This window comes from Cyprinodon variegatus, unplaced genomic scaffold (assembly GCF_000732505.1).
Source record: "Cyprinodon variegatus isolate N-32 unplaced genomic scaffold, C_variegatus-1.0 Scaffold249, whole genome shotgun sequence".
NCBI lineage: Eukaryota > Metazoa > Chordata > Actinopteri > Cyprinodontiformes > Cyprinodontidae > Cyprinodon > Cyprinodon variegatus.
This window is the reverse complement of record NW_015150702.1, coordinates 219,489-237,344: the sequence shown is the minus strand read 5'-3', so window position 1 is coordinate 237,344 and position 17,856 is coordinate 219,489.

Genomic DNA, 17,856 nt, shown 5'->3' with positions numbered 1-17,856 from the left:
TAAATACATTTAAACTATAAATGCAAACATTTCTGGCAAGGAGGATTTGTTTCATAACCTGAAACACACGTCTCAACATGGCACGGTGCCAGGCAGGTGGCTGTTGGAAACAAAGCGTCGGGTGTGTCTCAGGCCATGAATCCCAAAGGGGAAAAAAAGAAAGATAGCTGATGAGAACAGAGGATTCAAAGAAGAATGGACTGAATCATTTGCTTTCATTACCAATGTGGAAGGATTGCCTGCATGTTTGCTTTGTAAAAATAAGCTGTCCAATAATAAAAAGAGTAATTTGGAAAGGCATTTCCAGGGAAGGGATGTTAAACATGCAGCCAGCAACCAAGTTAGGAGTGAGAAAAAAAGTACGACTGCATTACTTCTTCATAAATTAGAGGAGAGCAACGATAGATTTAAGAAGTGGTTTGCTTCTCCAAACTCCTCTACTCCTTCTAGTTTTGTTGCAAGCATGGAAAACCGTTCGAACAAAAAAAAACAAAAAAAAACACCAAAAATATATTTTCTTTATTGGTTTTCCATAATTTTAACAAAGCAACAAAACTTAATACATTAATATTGTGATGAAATTTAAACTTAAAGCACCAAATATCTTCACATGATCTGATATTTGCTCCAGGATAAACATTTAATCATGAATACTTATTATATATTTAAGCCCACGCAGTCCTTTTTTATAGTGGGCTAATACACTCAGAGCCAATGTTACCATATTAAGCTTATACAAGACTTTTACATTTTTGTGGCTCCAGGCAGATTTTTCACTCCAATATCACTCTGAATAGTTTGGATTGCCGACCTCTGACCTATAGTGTCCACCTGATGTTTATTTATTTTTTTAAGTCGCATAGCCTATCAGACAGAAAAGAGAATAATCAGTTTGTTGTACTTTGGTTGCAATCATAGGCAGAAACATCAAAGATTGGCTCTATAAACAGAAAAGCAAGTTCTGATTTGAAAGATTTTTTTTTTAAAGTGTTTAGTGTAGTAAAGCTTTAGCCATAGAGGCTCTTGCTTACAGGGCCTTTGTACATTTTCTAGGGTATGTTTAGAGGATAAAGAGCTTACAAAACTGCAACAGAGAGCTTTGTAATGTACATATAAATAAATGTCATAATACTCTAACAGGAAATATCAGAGGCTGGGTAATCAGTGGCTTTATACAACAGTAAGGATTAATAAAGTTTTTTTTTTTTAAATCGGCATCTGCTGTGACTGAAAAACAATCTCTGTTATGGATTACATTTTTTATGGAGTATTTTGACACTTATATACCGTATTACAGTATGTTTGTTCACTCAATATACATTATGTGATGGAGGCTCAAGGTTTTCTATTCAGATTGCATCCTGCTTGATTATGAACCTGCTTACAAATTCAGCCCATGCATTATTTATAAAATTAGTTTTTTATGTTTGAAGTTGCCTACCTGAGTTAATAACTTCTAGAAACTGGTTCAAACATACACTATGCTTCACAGTGGTGCCATCAAACATGAGGGAAGGACAAAATCATCCACAGTATTCAGCATAGACACAGGAGAGATTATTACAGATAGCACATATATATATATATATATATATATATATATATATATATATATATATATGTATATAAATAAACAAAAATATAAATATAAATAAACAAAAAAAGGAGGATCTGTATCTCTGCTGCAATTTTCTGAACCAAGATGTCTGATGTATTTCCAGTAATCTGCTCTAACCACTCCTCAAGTTACTGCCAGAGGTTACTGCCCTGAGTGCCCCAATGACCATGGGCACCACTGATACCTTGACCATCCAGGTTTCTCCAGTTCTTCTCCGAGCCCTTGGTATTTCTCTAGTTCCTCATGTTCCTTTTTCTTGATGTTGCAGTCACTTGTATTGCTATGTCAACCACAACGGCTTTCCTCGGCTTTATGTCCACCACCACAATGCCCAGTTGGTTTGCTATTACTATTCGGTCCGTCTGTATCTGGAAGTCCAACAGAATTTTGGCTCGGCCATTCTCTACCACCTTTGGAGGCGTTTCCCACTTTGACTTTGGGGTACCCAGCCCATACTCTGCACAGATGTTCCTGTACACTATTCCAGCCACTTGGTTATGTAAGCTCCATGTAAGCATTCCCTGCCAGCATCTTACACCCTGCAGTTATGTGCTGGATTGTCTCAGGGGCCTTTGCATAGTCTACACCGGGAATCTTGTCTTGTGTGGTAGATCTGGGCCTCTATTGCTATGGTGCTCAGGACCTGCTCCTGTGCAGCCATGATTAGTGTCTCTGTGCTGTCCTTCAGTCCAGCTTTGTCTAGCCATTGGTAGCATTTCCTGATATCCACCACTTTGGTTATGTATCGGTGGTACATCCCAAGTAGGGGCTTATCCTACTGTACCATGAAGGAACCTCCAGCAACTCGTCTTCTGTTCCCCATCGTCTGAGACATTATCTGAGCACGTCGTCTGTTGGAGCATTGCCTTGATGGCACTTGATGGCACTTGGATGTTTTATCCTGGATAGAGGCTCTCATGTTCACTAGTCCTTGGCCGCCTTCCTTACAGCTAGCGTACAGTCAGATTTGTTGTGGTACCCTTCGTGCATGGTTAGGAGCTTTCGGGTCTTAACATCTGTGTCCTGTATCTCATCCTTTGTCGAGCTTATTATCCCAGCAAGGTATCGGATTACTGGTAGAGTGTAGCTATTTATTGTCCGAGACTTATTCTTGCAATTGAGCAAACTTCTTAGGACTTGCCTTACTTATTAGAGGTATTAGAGGTATTTGGCAGTAGTCGCTTTTGCTGTCATTTTCTCGAGGTTGCCATTTGTTTGTGGAATTCTGAAGTACTCATAACTGTTTTCAATGTCCTCAATATATGTTTATATATATAAAGAGAGAGAGATAGAGGGACAAAGAGACAGAGAGAGAGAGAGAAAGAGAGAGAGATGTATATGTGTGTGTACTGTAGGATACGGGATGTATATATTTATCTATACTGTATATCCTTATGTTTACAAACTATCATCTATTGTCCCTATAATTGGTTATATGATAAGATGAAGTTTATTTATGCCTTCTCTGAGCTTGACCACAGGAAATGCAACATAGATTAACAAAATCCAGCACAAAACAGAAAATGAGTATGCAAATATTTTATATGTTTTTTGGTTTGTATGTCAGTACAATATTTGAAGGAATGGACTGCGTATTGTCTGCCTCTGACAGACTTAGGACATCCTATTTTACCCAGCTGCTCAGTGCAATATTGTGCTAAACTTCAAATACAAAAAAATATGTTAACTTTCTCTGGACATGTAGGTCAGAGGTTGATCTAAAACAGATCCATTTTTACTGAATGAGTGCACAACTGTGGCCCGTTTTCAAATGCAAGCACGCCAGTTCTTACTCTGTAAGGTACCAATGTCCTTGTAAAACAGCATTAAAAGGTTTTCTAGTTATTCTCTTTTAGGGCATTAGATTATTCTTTCTTCAAAAAAGGTTCTAAATTGTGTCATAAATTCATATTAAAATGTCAATGAAGACAAAATAAAGCTGAAAATACCCATGGATCAGCCTACATGAAACAATACATGTTGAATCGCTCGAAGCCTTGCTGTGTGTTTTGAAATTGCAAATGACAAAATAGCACCTGCAGTTTCTTAAAACTCCCCTTACATACTGGTCCTCATTTTGTGATACTTTAAGGACCTTTATCACATAAAATAAATAGTTTGGAGCTCTTATCTGTTAAAATATCATTTCTAACTTAAAATCATGCACAAGGGGTGTGCTTTGGTGGTTAGCGTGACACGACCCATGTATACAGGCCTTAGTCCTCGGCGCAGGCGACCCGGTTTCAAATCCGGCCTGTGGTCCTTTCCCGCATGCCTCTAGCGCCCTGTCATACCCCCTTTCCTGTCAGCCTACTGTCCATGAAAACGAGCCACTAGTACCGTAAAAAAGTCACCAAAAAAAAATTCATGCACAAGTGGCATTTCTTTGGATTCACGCATGTCGGAGTAATCCTCATGAAATCTACTTTTGAAACAGCAGCTCCGTCCTGTCCAGAAAAATTAGGGAACATCATTGTTTTGCATAGGACAGGGATAACCAGCCCCCTAAAGGATGCACCAACTTTGTTTGTACCTTGCCAGTAAACAGAACACCACATTTTCCAAGCAATAAGAACTGATGTAAGCAATCTTATGCTTTCTTAAATGGGAGCTAATTGCCATTAGATACTAGCCTGATAAACCAGACTAAATGTGACATGAAATGTGAAATTTAGTCTGGCCCTGATGAATGAGACATCGGAAGATTGTTGATGAGAACAACCCGTTCTCTTTAGATCCTTTTGCCTATAGACTATTAGAGGTAGGAACTAGCCTGATGGATAAGCAGAAGATGGATGGATGGATGGATGGATGGATGGATGGATGGATGGATGGATGGATGGATGGATGGATGGATGGATGGATGGATGGANGGATGGATGGATGGATGGATGGATGGATGGATGGATGGATGGATGGATGGATGGATGGATGGATGGATGGATGGATGGATGGATGAACATGGGCATAATTTAAAAAAAAGATTATAGCATAATTGGTAGCTCAATGACTATTTTACATAATTTAGACACTTTGAAATAACATTTTAATTAAATGTATCTTTTTTGCCAAAACTTGATGATTGTAGTAGATTGCCTCAATAACCATTGTTGCATTGTAATAAAACAGGATATGCTTGCAAGCCAGAAGGCACCACTCTAGCTGTGGAAGCAGAGATGTGGCAACATCCTGTTATGTTGGTGTTTGGCTGGGAACTAAAATAATGTACCTCACAAAATCAATATCAGCAGGAGGAAAGAGCAATATGTGGAAATCTTGAGGTAACATCTGAAGAGATCATCCAGGAAGTTAGAACTTGGGCATAAATGGGTCTTCCAAATGGACAATTATCCTCAGCATACTGCCAAAGTAGTTAGAAAGGGGCGTAAGAAGAACAGTGGCCATCGCAAAGCTCTTATCTCAGCCACAAAGAAAATCTGTGGCCCAACTAAAAAGGTGTTTTTGAATACTTTATTGTTCAAACATGACTGAGCTAAAACAATTTTGTCAGAAAGAATTGAACCAAAATTCCAACACACTATTTTAAGAAGATTTTGGAGACATAAATAAAAAGTTTAAAAGAGTTTAAACTGCAGTCTTAGAAAACTTCAAATTCCTACTTTTGAAGATGTTAATATATATTATCTTGTAAAGAAAATGCATGTGTATAATGTGTTATCATTTTTTACATTCATATAAGGTAAATCTCTCTGGTAAACTAAATAAAAAATATATATGTCTAATTTAGTCTCTAACAATTCGAGAAAATATAATGTGCCTGTTTATGCACAGTATATAATATATCTGGTTTCTAATTTACACAAATAACTTTCTCCTATGTTGTATCGCTGAAGGAAAATATTTTGCATTTTTAATCAACCAACATTTTTCTTTTGCACAACCTGTAGGTGTTTATTACTCCATGGTTTCATTGTTTCCATGACCATGAAAGTTTGCTTTTCCAAAGTTGATTATTACAAGACTTTACTGTTGTGTGAATGCAAGTAAATGCTTACTGTACATTTCCTTGCATGCTTGGTTCTGCAGGCCAGCTGCAAGTCTCTCTTTTCTTCTATAAGTGACACAAACCCACTTTAAGTGTATAATGGCCATCTACAGTAAAGGGCTAGAGTGAAAAAGTCAGTGCCTCCCTATTGTACCAATTCAATGTTTATATATATTTATATGTTGAAGAAGATTTTAGATCTAGTATCAATGAAAATGAGCCCAATCTATACAGTTTCTATACTACATTTAAATCAGGTCATAAATCTTGTGAAAGGCAGAAAAGTATACCCCTTTATGGGCAGTTGCCTTTGATTAAATAAATAAATTTTTTTGAGCCCTTTTCATTGAATTCTTGTTTTTAGGATGGATTTTTTTCCTGCTAACTAAAGCTAGTGTTTTTTTTGACATACTTTTCTGATTTTTACAAAAAATCCTCTCTAAATGCCTTTAGAATCAGATTCAGAAATACTTTAATACTTATATAGATGTGTATAATCATACACATTATACTTGCTAATGCTTTACAAATTACCAGTAAAGGTAATTGTATTAAAGTAAATAGAGCTCTTTTATCAAAATGGTATTGAGATCTGCAAATATCCAAATGTTAGTATTTGAATCAGTTAAAAAGTGTGCATTCGTTTTTTTCATTTTTTATTTATTTGTTTTACTTTGTCAGGGATAGTATACTTTAATGAATATTTCTGTAAATGTGTGAGTATTAGCTACGTATGAAGCTGGTTTTCAACTGTTGTCCCTGGGCAATGTGTATAATATTAATGCCAACAACAAATATAAAAAAAATTATAAAAACAAACAGAACACTTAAAAAAATGAGGCCACATACTTACAAGGTCAGGTCATACAGTTCAAACAGAGACATTAGCATAAATGTGTACAGATCTTTACAAAGTAACACTCAATCCTGTCATGCACCAGGAGATCGTTAAGACCTAATGAGCACATTGTTGATTTGATTTTAATCAGGTTTTTAACTGAGTCTTGAAGTGGAGGATTCTGTGAAAGTGAGAGGGATGCTGTTCCAGATGTTACGGCCCCTGACTGAAAGAACAATCTGGCCAAAGGTGATCCATCTAAAGGACACTTTCCAATCTCCTCTAACCGTAGACCGAGTGGCTTTGCGTGAAGAGGATTTCAGTTTTATGAATTCCCTTTATGGCGGTGGTGCAAGTCCATTGAGTACTTTATAAAACATACAAGCAAATTTAAGCTATTTAAAATTCTCAAAGTTTAGGAGATTGTAAGTCTCAAGAATGTGACAGTGGTGGTATGAAACAGGTATTTTAGCAAAAATCTTTAAAGCTTTTTTATATAATTATTCTATTTGTTTAAATGTGGTTTCATTTGTAAGAGAACAAGTTATAAAGCAATATTCGATGTGCGAGAACACCATGGCATGCAGAAACATCTGAGATGCCTGAAATGTAAATGATGAACGAATATATCTGAACTTCATTGTTTTAGAGAGTTTGTTGACGTGGCCTTTAAACGTGAGTACCTCCTTAAATGTAATGTGACAAAAACTGAGTGGGTTTGAAATTTGAAAATACATTTTTCTTATTTTTACACTTTTATTGATTTTTCAAATGTTACTTCCTTTCTTCTCTATTTCAAATTAGATTTACAGTGGTCCATGCTTTTACTCCCTTGTATATGCCACTGTTGCAGAAGTGTGCAAGATGTGTCAAAGTTAGTTTTTATGTGATATTTTATGAATATGTTGTAATTCTCTAATATCTACTGAGTTACATTTTTATAATTGACCTGTGTGACTTCAGTAACAGAGGGTTTGTAGGTAGAATTGAAAGGATTTTGCATGTCTCTGCTCTTCCCTCTGGCCTTCAATTTTTCATTATCACAATGCTTTTATCATTAATTTCAAGGGAAGAGCATAAGCAACCAGTGGAATGTAAGTGTAAATTTATTTAAAGTTCTTCATTTAATCAAGAGTAGGAAAATATAATTTTAAAATAAAAGCACTGCTTGAGCTAAGTTCCTTATGTATTAGATATTCAGCCCAGAATCGCTGTTAACACAAAAGTCTGACCATTGAGTTGCAAAACTTGCGCAGTATTTCTATCTCTACTTATAGTATAGAAGGAAGATACAGTCAGGGATTGAACACACTGAAATGCTCTGCTCCAGCGAAGGCTGCAAACTAAGAAGAGGGAATTGTGCAGACAATACATAGTGCCAGCAACTGAAGTATGAGGTTGGCTTCCCTTGCAGACACCTGAGTGTTTTTCTCCCACTGTGTCAGCGGTATAAATGACCTTTCCTCTAGATTTTGGCAACCATGAAGTACTACAAAGACCAGAGCTATTGCAGGCTGCCACACCACAAGGGGAATCTGTCTGCCAAATACAACCAGATCCAAAGCTCAGCAGCAGTGTCGAGATTAGAGTGGCACACCGATTGTTTCAGTACCACTCACTCGGAAAGTGTTCCTAGACCTAACTCTGCATACTAAGACGGTAGGGACTGCGCTTTTGTTAATGAGAGTGGCACCATTCCACTTCAATTCAAAAGTGTAAAAAACTGCTGATGCATTGTCTGAATGCTATTCATTCTCACAGTTGGAGTCTTTAGAAAAGAGCATTCATAGATATCTGCTTGTGCACTCTACACATTGCTGTGTATATCTTTTTTTGATTTCCTGTGGAAGTAAGATTATATAAAAGGCAGACAATAAAAAACATGTCAGGTATGTTGCTTGGTTACTAAAAAAAATTCAAAGCTGAGTAAATTTAGGAATATTAATAATTGTTCCTCAAAAATGTTATCCTTTTTTACTCCGTGACATTAAATTGAGTCTTTCCCATTGTCACATGCTTGTCAGGAGGTCAAGCAGTCTTAGAGGTGGGACCCAAAGAGTTTTCAGCTAACAAGTCTTTATTTTTTTCTGGTGCAGGACATCAGCCAGACCACACCAACAACAAGAATAATGGCAGACATGTTTCTCATATAGAGGTGGAACTAAATTGAGAGAAACCATTTTTTTAAAATGATGTACAGCTGCACAATAACAAGAAATTTTAAAATTTTAAATTACTTTTAAATGAACAGCTAATTTAGAAATACTTTTAGCAATGAATAAAAAAATAAATAAATTCAACCCAAACAAATATTCAAACTTAATATAGAAAACACTATAATTGAGATCAAACCCCTCTTCTCTAATGGTATAGTCCTGAGTTTGGATGCTTTAACTTTTTAATTCATGCATTTTCCTTTTAGGAAGAGTTAAACAAAAACAAAATATTGTAAAGTGAAATCAATTTACCTGCTTACAAAAATGAAAACAAGGCAAAACAAATCAACTTCACCCAAAACAACAAAAATAAACCAATCTGCAAAACCAGATGCTGTGTTTAACTGTTGCTTTAGCCAATATACAGGTAACAATGGCTCATTGTTAGAACCAGTTTTCTTGATGTTCAGAAAATATTGAATAGTTCTTCATGTTAAATTGATTTTTAATCTCTATGATCTTCAATAGATATTTTTTTAACAACAGAAAAAAATATGAATGGTTTAAAGCCTACAGTTTATTAATTTTTTTAAAATCAGTATGCGTTCAGCCTTAAGGTCATTCAGTACGATATATGTTGAGCTTAGATATGCTCAACATACTGAATATTTTGAACGCTGTTGTCAGACATCAATGTGCTCTCACCAATATTAAGATCTTATAAATGCAATTCTTTTTAAAGAAGTCTGTGTAATACTGAAAATGTGAATATGGGTAATGTCCTGGATGTATGGGATCTATTGTGAGATGAATATGAAAGGAAATGTATATGAAATTTGAGAAGCCTCTCACTATAAATGTTTAAATATAAAGTGGATTTTGTTTAACGGATTTTTAAAAAGACCTGACCTCTTCACGTAGAGATAAAATGCACATGCACAACCCTGTCCCTGCTCCTTGAAGGGAAGGCCTAATAAACGTGTACGAGAGCATTCAATAGCCCATTTCTCCTTGTGCACGCTCTGTTTAAAAGTTGCTGTTTGCATCGCTCATAAAAGCTTACTTTCTAAAAGAAGATTTGCAATTTTTCCATTGTCAGATTCACTGGTCTGTTCACTTTTAATATTATGATTTTTAATATTTCTTAATAGACTGCATTAAAACTTTCAGTCACATTCACTTTATGGAATGAAGTAATTCATCTGCCAATAAGAGGCCAGTGGCACCCACCACTATGCTGTCACCAAGGTGACAGGCTCTGCTGGCACCTGCCACTAGCATGGCAGTCCGCTGTCCTGTTGACACCGTTTGGGGGGCTTCAGAAGCCGCCGGAAGTGTCACAACGCTGCCAAAACGACCCGCCGGAAGTTCCACAACGAGCCACCAGAAGTGTCACACCGCTGCAACTGCCACGAACTGAGCTTGCCGTCTCTCTCCACTGATGTGAAAAAACCTTAACAAATAGACTGAATGTTTAGTGCTTCATTAGTGCAGGTTTTTGCATTTAAAATGGTCATTTGAAAAAATAAATTTAATTTTTTCTTTTCAAAGATCTTGTGTGCTACCGTTGTCTCAGATGTATTAAAGATTTTATTTTAGGTCCCCCAAAGGTCAACTACAGAGGTCAACTACCGAATTGAATCAAAATGATCTAACTTACCGTTTCATCGCTATTTCATTTGTGCAGATAAAATTTTCATCTGAGCCGATTCATTTTTAATTACGACTAATGACATCACCATCCTGGCAGACGTTAGTTTTGGCACTATTTCCTGATATAAAGTTATTGAATATCATCACATGTTATTCCTGTGCCTCCAGTATATATATATTTGGCATATTTACCTTATTTAGTGTTTTTTTTTAATATTTAGAAAATCACCAGCTTTCAAGAGCCTTTGGTGTGGACCTTTCGTTACTCCCAGCAGCCCCATAGCATTTGCTGTCAAGGAATTTCTGAATTCTGAAGGAATTTCTGAGACTGCTGCTGAATTGTTTTCTATGGACAACTTTTGAATCTCTCAGTGGAGGCCATCAATTTTTGGTAAAGCCCCAGAAGCACTGAAAAAAAGAGCACAAAGCTTTGTCTAGATGGCGTTCCTTATATATCTACCCCCCTGAAAGCATAGATGCTGGGCAGTGACAGAGCGGGGTCTGTGCTGCATGTAACAGAGGGTGATGAACAGTCCACCTAGGACTAAACTAAAATGGCTTTTTTAAGAGCTTTTGGGAACAGTCCTTATTTCTACCTTGTTTACAGTTTTCTCTGTGTTCATTTCAACTTCAGTGATCACCCTCTCTCTCTCTTTAGCGAACCCTCTCTCCATGTGGTGCTGCTGTTTGACAACACTTTGGCTCTATCTAGTAGTACGAGGTGAACGGAGCAGTGAACGCTCTCACGGCGTAGGATTCACCGCTGGCCGCTTCCCCACTTCCCCACAGGGTTTAGATAGGAATTCTATGTGAATCCACCGTACTGGCTGCAGAGTCTCTGATTTCATGGTTAACAAGGTTCACCATGGTTAACCGCATTTCGCTGCTCTGTACTTCTGACAGTGTAATGACAATAAAGTTGAATTCTATTCTATTCTAATGAAAAACAAAATTTAAAGTTGTCAAACCTGGTTCATAAAGTGGAACTCATTTCTTTAAGATAAGAAGCCCAAGACCGAGGACAAACAATTTTTAAATTTCACTGTTTTCATTATCGAAATTGTCACCATTAGAGCCCTTTTTTTGTCAGTGTGGTAAATTCGTACCAGCTCTCCTCCTCTGCTGCATGACAGACAGTCTAACTCTGTCTTCCACTGGATGTACTGTTTGGGTCTATCTGTGACAGTTGATCTGTTTCTAAAAACCAGATGACACAAACTTAAAAAAAAAAAAAGGGTGCACATAAATTCTACACATTACAAGCATGGACTGCTGCAGATTTTAAGAGGAATGATGTACCAAACATGGAATGTAATGTGTGCGAAGCTGGCCTTGGTACAGGTTGACTACTTTAATTGAGCATGGCACAGGTGCATACCATAGACAACATGATCAGGTGAATGAAATATACTAATTATCTAATGGCTAAGGATGAGGGAGAAATGATGAAACAGGGGAAAACTGAGAAACACAAGAAGGAAACTAACAGAGCCTATCCAATAATACAGAAAGAATAACTGAAAAAGCAATGGCATGACTAACAACACTACAAAATGCACAAGAAAATGGACAAAAAAAGAGAAAAAGATATGCAAGATATTAAACATGATGCACACTAAGGAAGAATCTGAAAGACATAAACAAATTCAAAATCATTATCTACCGCCTACAAATTGCTATATTTTCTTGACAGCAATAATTAGTTTTAATATGACCCATTATTTAGTAATACTAGAAAATAATTATTATGCTGTGTTGTGTTTTTCTTTGTGTTACATGTAAGGTAGTTTTGGTGATTTGTATATTTAACAATAGATGAAGTAAACAATAAATGAAAAATGTGACATTTGAATTTTCCAAGTGCTGTTCTGCACGGCCTGTGAGATCAGAATAATAACTATCCTGCTCGAAGAGCATGCTGAATTTCTAAGCAAAAGGAGAGAGATGGAGAGACTGTGTTTGTTTGTCCTAGCACGTAACTCTTTGATTCATAAATTCAAACTTAAAAAGGTCAGAAGCCTATTCCTGTACAGTATGTTTTGTTGAGCATGAAATGTCACATCATGTCTCTCTGGTAGTTCTGAGCAGTTTTTTTTTTATTCATTACTAGTGCATTTTTGCATAAGCAAACCTGATAACAAAGAGTTAATCCAAATTTTCCTTTATAGATGGGATTGTTTTTAATCAGTCACAGGGCTTTGTAGAAGTATAAAATTAACCATTTCATATTTGATAACAATAGAACCAGGAGACTAAACAATGATAAAAAAAAAAAAAAAAGAAAAGCATAAGAGGATGCAAAAGGCAACCTAAGGCAGAAATAGAGGCTAATCACCCAGGAGGTGAATGGCCCTAAAAATTAATAGCGACAATAAATGGTTTAGGTCAAAGTAGATTCATAGAACAAACAAAATCTAATTGAGAATTAGAATAAACATAAGAGTGACCTTCATCTTGCTACTAGAATTAGTGCTACATTTCAAAGGCAGGAGTAGAAAATAGTTTCCTCTCCTTTTCTGGGTCTTTTTCTGTAGTTCTCTTCCCCCCTCTATCCCATCTGTGTGTATGTATTTCTATGTACTTGTGCGCAATATATAATCTGATTCAGTCAGATCTAGCACAATTTGAGCAGGAGGTAGCCAGAGCTGAATAAACCAACTGTTTCCTGGCAGTCAGGAACAAATTATTAGCCAGTCCAATAAAGTTACATTTCCGTGTTTGATTGCCATATTCAGCTACACAGTGCCAGTAAAGATGACTCAGTGGGAGGAAAGCAAAGATCAACTGCTAAAAAAAGTTTCATTATAATTCTTTTACTTGAAAAATGTGTGGGTATTCACACATAAGCTATCATGGTGAAATTCTCCATCATATGTCATTTATCGGTAATGTGAGTGTGACTGTCCACAGCTGAGGTTTCCGCCTGGGCCAGAGACCTCTCATTCTGCCTCTACAACACAAATGTGCACACACACTGAGCAAAACTCTGGACCAAATCCTAACAGAGCAGAACCAAATTTTTGAATGATTTATCAGAAATATAGCCTTCACTCACACAAAGGTTCAAAGCATACACATTCTCTCATGCAGTTGCTGTACCCTCTAGGTAAGGGAAGGCTCAAGAAACTAAGTTCACAGTGGTCGCTTTGCAATGTTGAGCAGTGGGTGTGCTATCAAGCCAAATTGTTCTGGTTCCTCTTGGCTCCCCCTCAATTCCGTTTGGGTTTTGGAGGCTGAAAGAACAGCAAGGTAATCTGGCGGCTCTGAGATGTAGAAAATAGGAAGGAGAAAAAAGACGGAAAGATAGTTTTTTGAATCTCATAAATAAATGTATTTAGAAATGTGGGTAGTTTAAAATATATTGTATTTTCTATTTAATTGCTTGGATGAATAGTTTTTTTTTTAACCTTTCTGTCATATCCACTGCGCCACTATGTCTAATTAATAGTAATTCTAAGAATTCAGTATTCCTGGTAAGATTTCATCGGTTTGCTTTAACTGCTCTCAAATGAAGGCAAAAAAACCTCTAAATGCCATAGTTGTTTCCATTTTACACTTTTTAGCTGTGAACAATGTTTCAGAAGTAATAGCTGCCTTAAAAATACAAATAGGCACTGAAAGTGTATTCCCAAATGCATTGTCAGCTTTTCCGGTACTGTGTAAGCATGCATAACTGCAAGCATAGCTGATCCTGGCATCACGTGACCCTCAGATGATTGTTCTATACTTCCCTGATTTGCTTGAAACTGCTTTGAATAATACCAAGCATCCTCTGAAAAGAACCAGGTGTTCCTCTGCTGTCACCTCAGAGCCTGGATTCTACATCAGTGGAAGGTGCTCCAAACCATTCCATTGCCAATACTGGTTCATTTGTCCTCCCTGCAGCAGATGTGTCATGTTTCACTGTTATCAAATCAAATTATTATAGAAACAGCATGAACCTCATTGGCCTGCCAGAGACTGCATCCCGCAGAGCTTTTTTTGCTTTGCTGAGTGACTGAAAAGCACTGCAAGAATCAACAGACCCATGTAAGCTTGAAGGTCAACCAGATCCAATTCTCTCCAGGTGTCCCCCAAAAAATGCTCCTCTCATTATTTGTGATCTCCAGTATAATTCCTTTAATGACTCCAAGTCATTCACCTGAGATGTTTCAGAGCATAATTCTGGCATCTTTTTATTATCCACTATTTATTTACTTCCTCTGTCCTTGGAGGACAAAGACCGGATTAAGACTCTTCTATTGCGCTGAAATTCCCCTTTAAGGTGTGTCTTCTTCAGGGTTTCCTCCCTCCCATCTGTTGATTGGTCTCTTCAAAATCTGGAAGAAGGTTTATGTTGCCTTCCACTTCAGAGACATCCTCCTATATTTCTGCTTTAACTTCAGTGACCTCTTCATCCTGTAATCTAGTGCAGAGCTTGTGTCAAACTGTGTAGACAGTCACCTACTCATTGTAGTCAGGGTAAGAAGAGTGACAAGCTGACAACTAGCTAAAGTATGTGTTTCGGGTCTCTGTGATGATATGATACAATACTCTGAAGGGTGCAGGTCACGTGCAGATGTCAGCACAAAAGCACAGGAAACAGATTGAAAGGTTTATAGAGAAACCTTTCTAGTTGCTGTATAAACTGGAAATATTTCTCTTTAAACCAATTTGTTGATTTCTCATCTAATGAATGAATGTAATCTGATATAATCTTTATTCAAATGTTGACTGATAGGACTATCTTAAAACTCTGTGGCAATCTAATATAAAACAATGGTCTTGTAAGTGATTAATGAATCAGTTAGATTTTATATGACAGGAACTTTAAGGGAAACATCTGAAAAACAGCTTATATGCAGAACAGTTCTTCACAATGTTTCTAAAGGTATAGAAACTCATCGTTGAAGATGTGTGAAACCACATCCGCATACAAATGGTACACTTAAAAATCCCAAGCACATAAATGTCTAATTAACTAACATCATTTACAAAATTCATCTCTCAGCACTTTTACTTATTTTCAGTCATTTCATCTTGCAGCGACAACAGTAACTAAATGGGCAGTTTGGCAATCTATCTGTTCCTCCTTCCTTTGGAAAAAATAACAGATTTATTTTTCAGGCAATGGGGAAGAGCCGTGCATACAAACTATCTCATCTAAACAGATTTCCCCTTAAGGTTATTACCTTCATGTACTCTGCTAAGAGGCAGTTCTTTGAAAATAGAAATTTTGTAGCTTATAGACTAATGTATCTCGGTATTATTAAAACACAATGTGAAGAAAATACTAATGTTTTAGATGTACTACTGTACTCTATAACCCCTAGAGGTACAGGGGGTGTAGGGGGGATTTTATTGACACAGCGTCCAGTTAGTGCAAATCCATCAGAGGATCCCCACAGAGATGGAATTTAAGTCTATTTGAAGAGAGTGTGCTCTGTTGTGGATCTTTCCCTTTTAATGGGCTTATCACAGGAATTGATCATTTTTATAGCTATTTAATCTTATTTAGAAGTGAGTCTGCAGGTACCTTAGAAAATGGACATTTATAAACAGGTTATATTTCTGTGTTTGCTGTGCCTTGTGCACAGCTTGTAACAACCTTAGTTTTTTTTTTTTCCAACAGTTGGCTTGCTTCTTGTGTAGGTTTATATGTAATAGCTTTCTGGAATATCGATTCTCCCACCTGAGCTGTGGATCTCCACAACTCTTACAGACTTACCAGTTCCTTTGACTCCATCTCTGAGCAATGCCTTTCTTAAATGGTCTATCTGTCGGACTGTTTAAGCCGTGTATTGTACATCTGTAGATGAATTAACAACAGTCTGTGAGATGTTTAAAGCTTTGGTAATGTTTTATAATCAAACCAATAATATCACTTTCTTCAACTTTATAGTCACATGTCAACTTTGTTCTACATATGTCTAACCTGTTCCTTGTTTTTCTTATTGTTGTTTATTCAAAAATATTTTTTGAAAAAAATCTCAGATGCCTTAAAAAAGATGTCTGTATTTATAGTAAGATAAAAATCTCAACAGCTAGGCCAATACTTTGAAAACATACCATGTTTTTTTTTGTATTGCATTATATTATAAATTAGACATTTTAGAGTGGATCATTATACTTTTTAATTCTAATTTATTTTATTTTTATAGTCTTTTCTTCATACAACTTTAAAAAATTGTTTTAAGTTAACTGCTAACCTATTTGTTTCCATTTATGATTTGCTTTGCCACTGGTACATCTGATGTCCCATGTTTTGGACCTATTCTATTCTATTCTATTCTATTCTATTCTATTCTATTCTATTCTATTCTATTCTATTCTATTCTATTGTAATCAGGACTGTGTGACTCTGGGCAGAACTGACATAATAAGCCCCAGTTTCCATGCCTTGACCCTGAATAAGAATAGAAAGTTAATAATTGATAACAGTGGTGAACCATCCTTGTAAAAAAAAAAAACATTAGTAATTTAGAAACAGCACCCTGTTTTTAATGTTAAAGTTCTTATAGGCTTTGATCTGTGATAAGATAACTATATGACATGGATATCAAGCTCTTCTAATTTCCCCTTGCATGTTATTTACTGCTTTTTTTTTCTTTTTCGAAGATTATACTTTCTATATCCAAATTGGTGATGCCTTATAAGATGCTTATATTTAACGCAATATATTTGAAAAAAAAAATAAAATGCATTTCTCATTGGTCCTTTAGGCTCTTGACCACTACTAACTACTAGAGGAAATTACACTCAATATTTGCTGTTGGAAACAATTCTGATTTATTTTGAGTTCTAATGAGAAAAGGAAAGTGATAACATTTTTTAACATAAAAAAATGTTTAAAAACAGAATCAGATTCCAATTTTTTTTATTTTTTTTAGTTTAGCTTTATTGCGGCACTATGGGCTTGTGTTTTTTCGACAGTAGGCTGACAGGAAATGGGGTATGATAGAGGGGGAGAGACATGCGGAAAGGACCACAGGCTGGGTTCTGCCCCGGTCGCGGACTAAGGCCTCTGTACATGGGTTGTACGACTAACCACTGCGCCAACTGCATGCCCAAAGAATCAGTTTCCAATTGGCATCCTGAACATATTAACTGTGTGGTAATTATATATGATCTGACAGCTAATTCAGAGAAATAGTCCACTGCAGAGAAAATACCCCAAAAACGTTGCAATTATACTTCAGCATCAGTGCCCACTCAAGGTAAAGCTAACATTTGGCCTTTAAAAAAAGAAAGTCTAATGATTATATTTTTTATTCATTGATCAATCAGCATACCTACAGTATAATCTCAAAATAATAAGGAGGCAAAATACAATCTGAAGAATCACAGACTGGGTCTATTTTTCATAGGTAATACAAAGGCTAATGTGGTGTCTTTATGAGACACAAGTAGGTACAGTTGTGCTTGAAAGTTTACATATCCTGCGAATAAATAAATGATAAATTCCAACTAGTAATTCAAACAACACAAAACTGAAAAAAGTAGTAAATAAAAAATGGCTAAATGATAATTTCGTAAAATAGAATATTGTAATAATAACAAATAATTGTTAAACACAAACTGTCCTAGATAAATATACATACCTTGC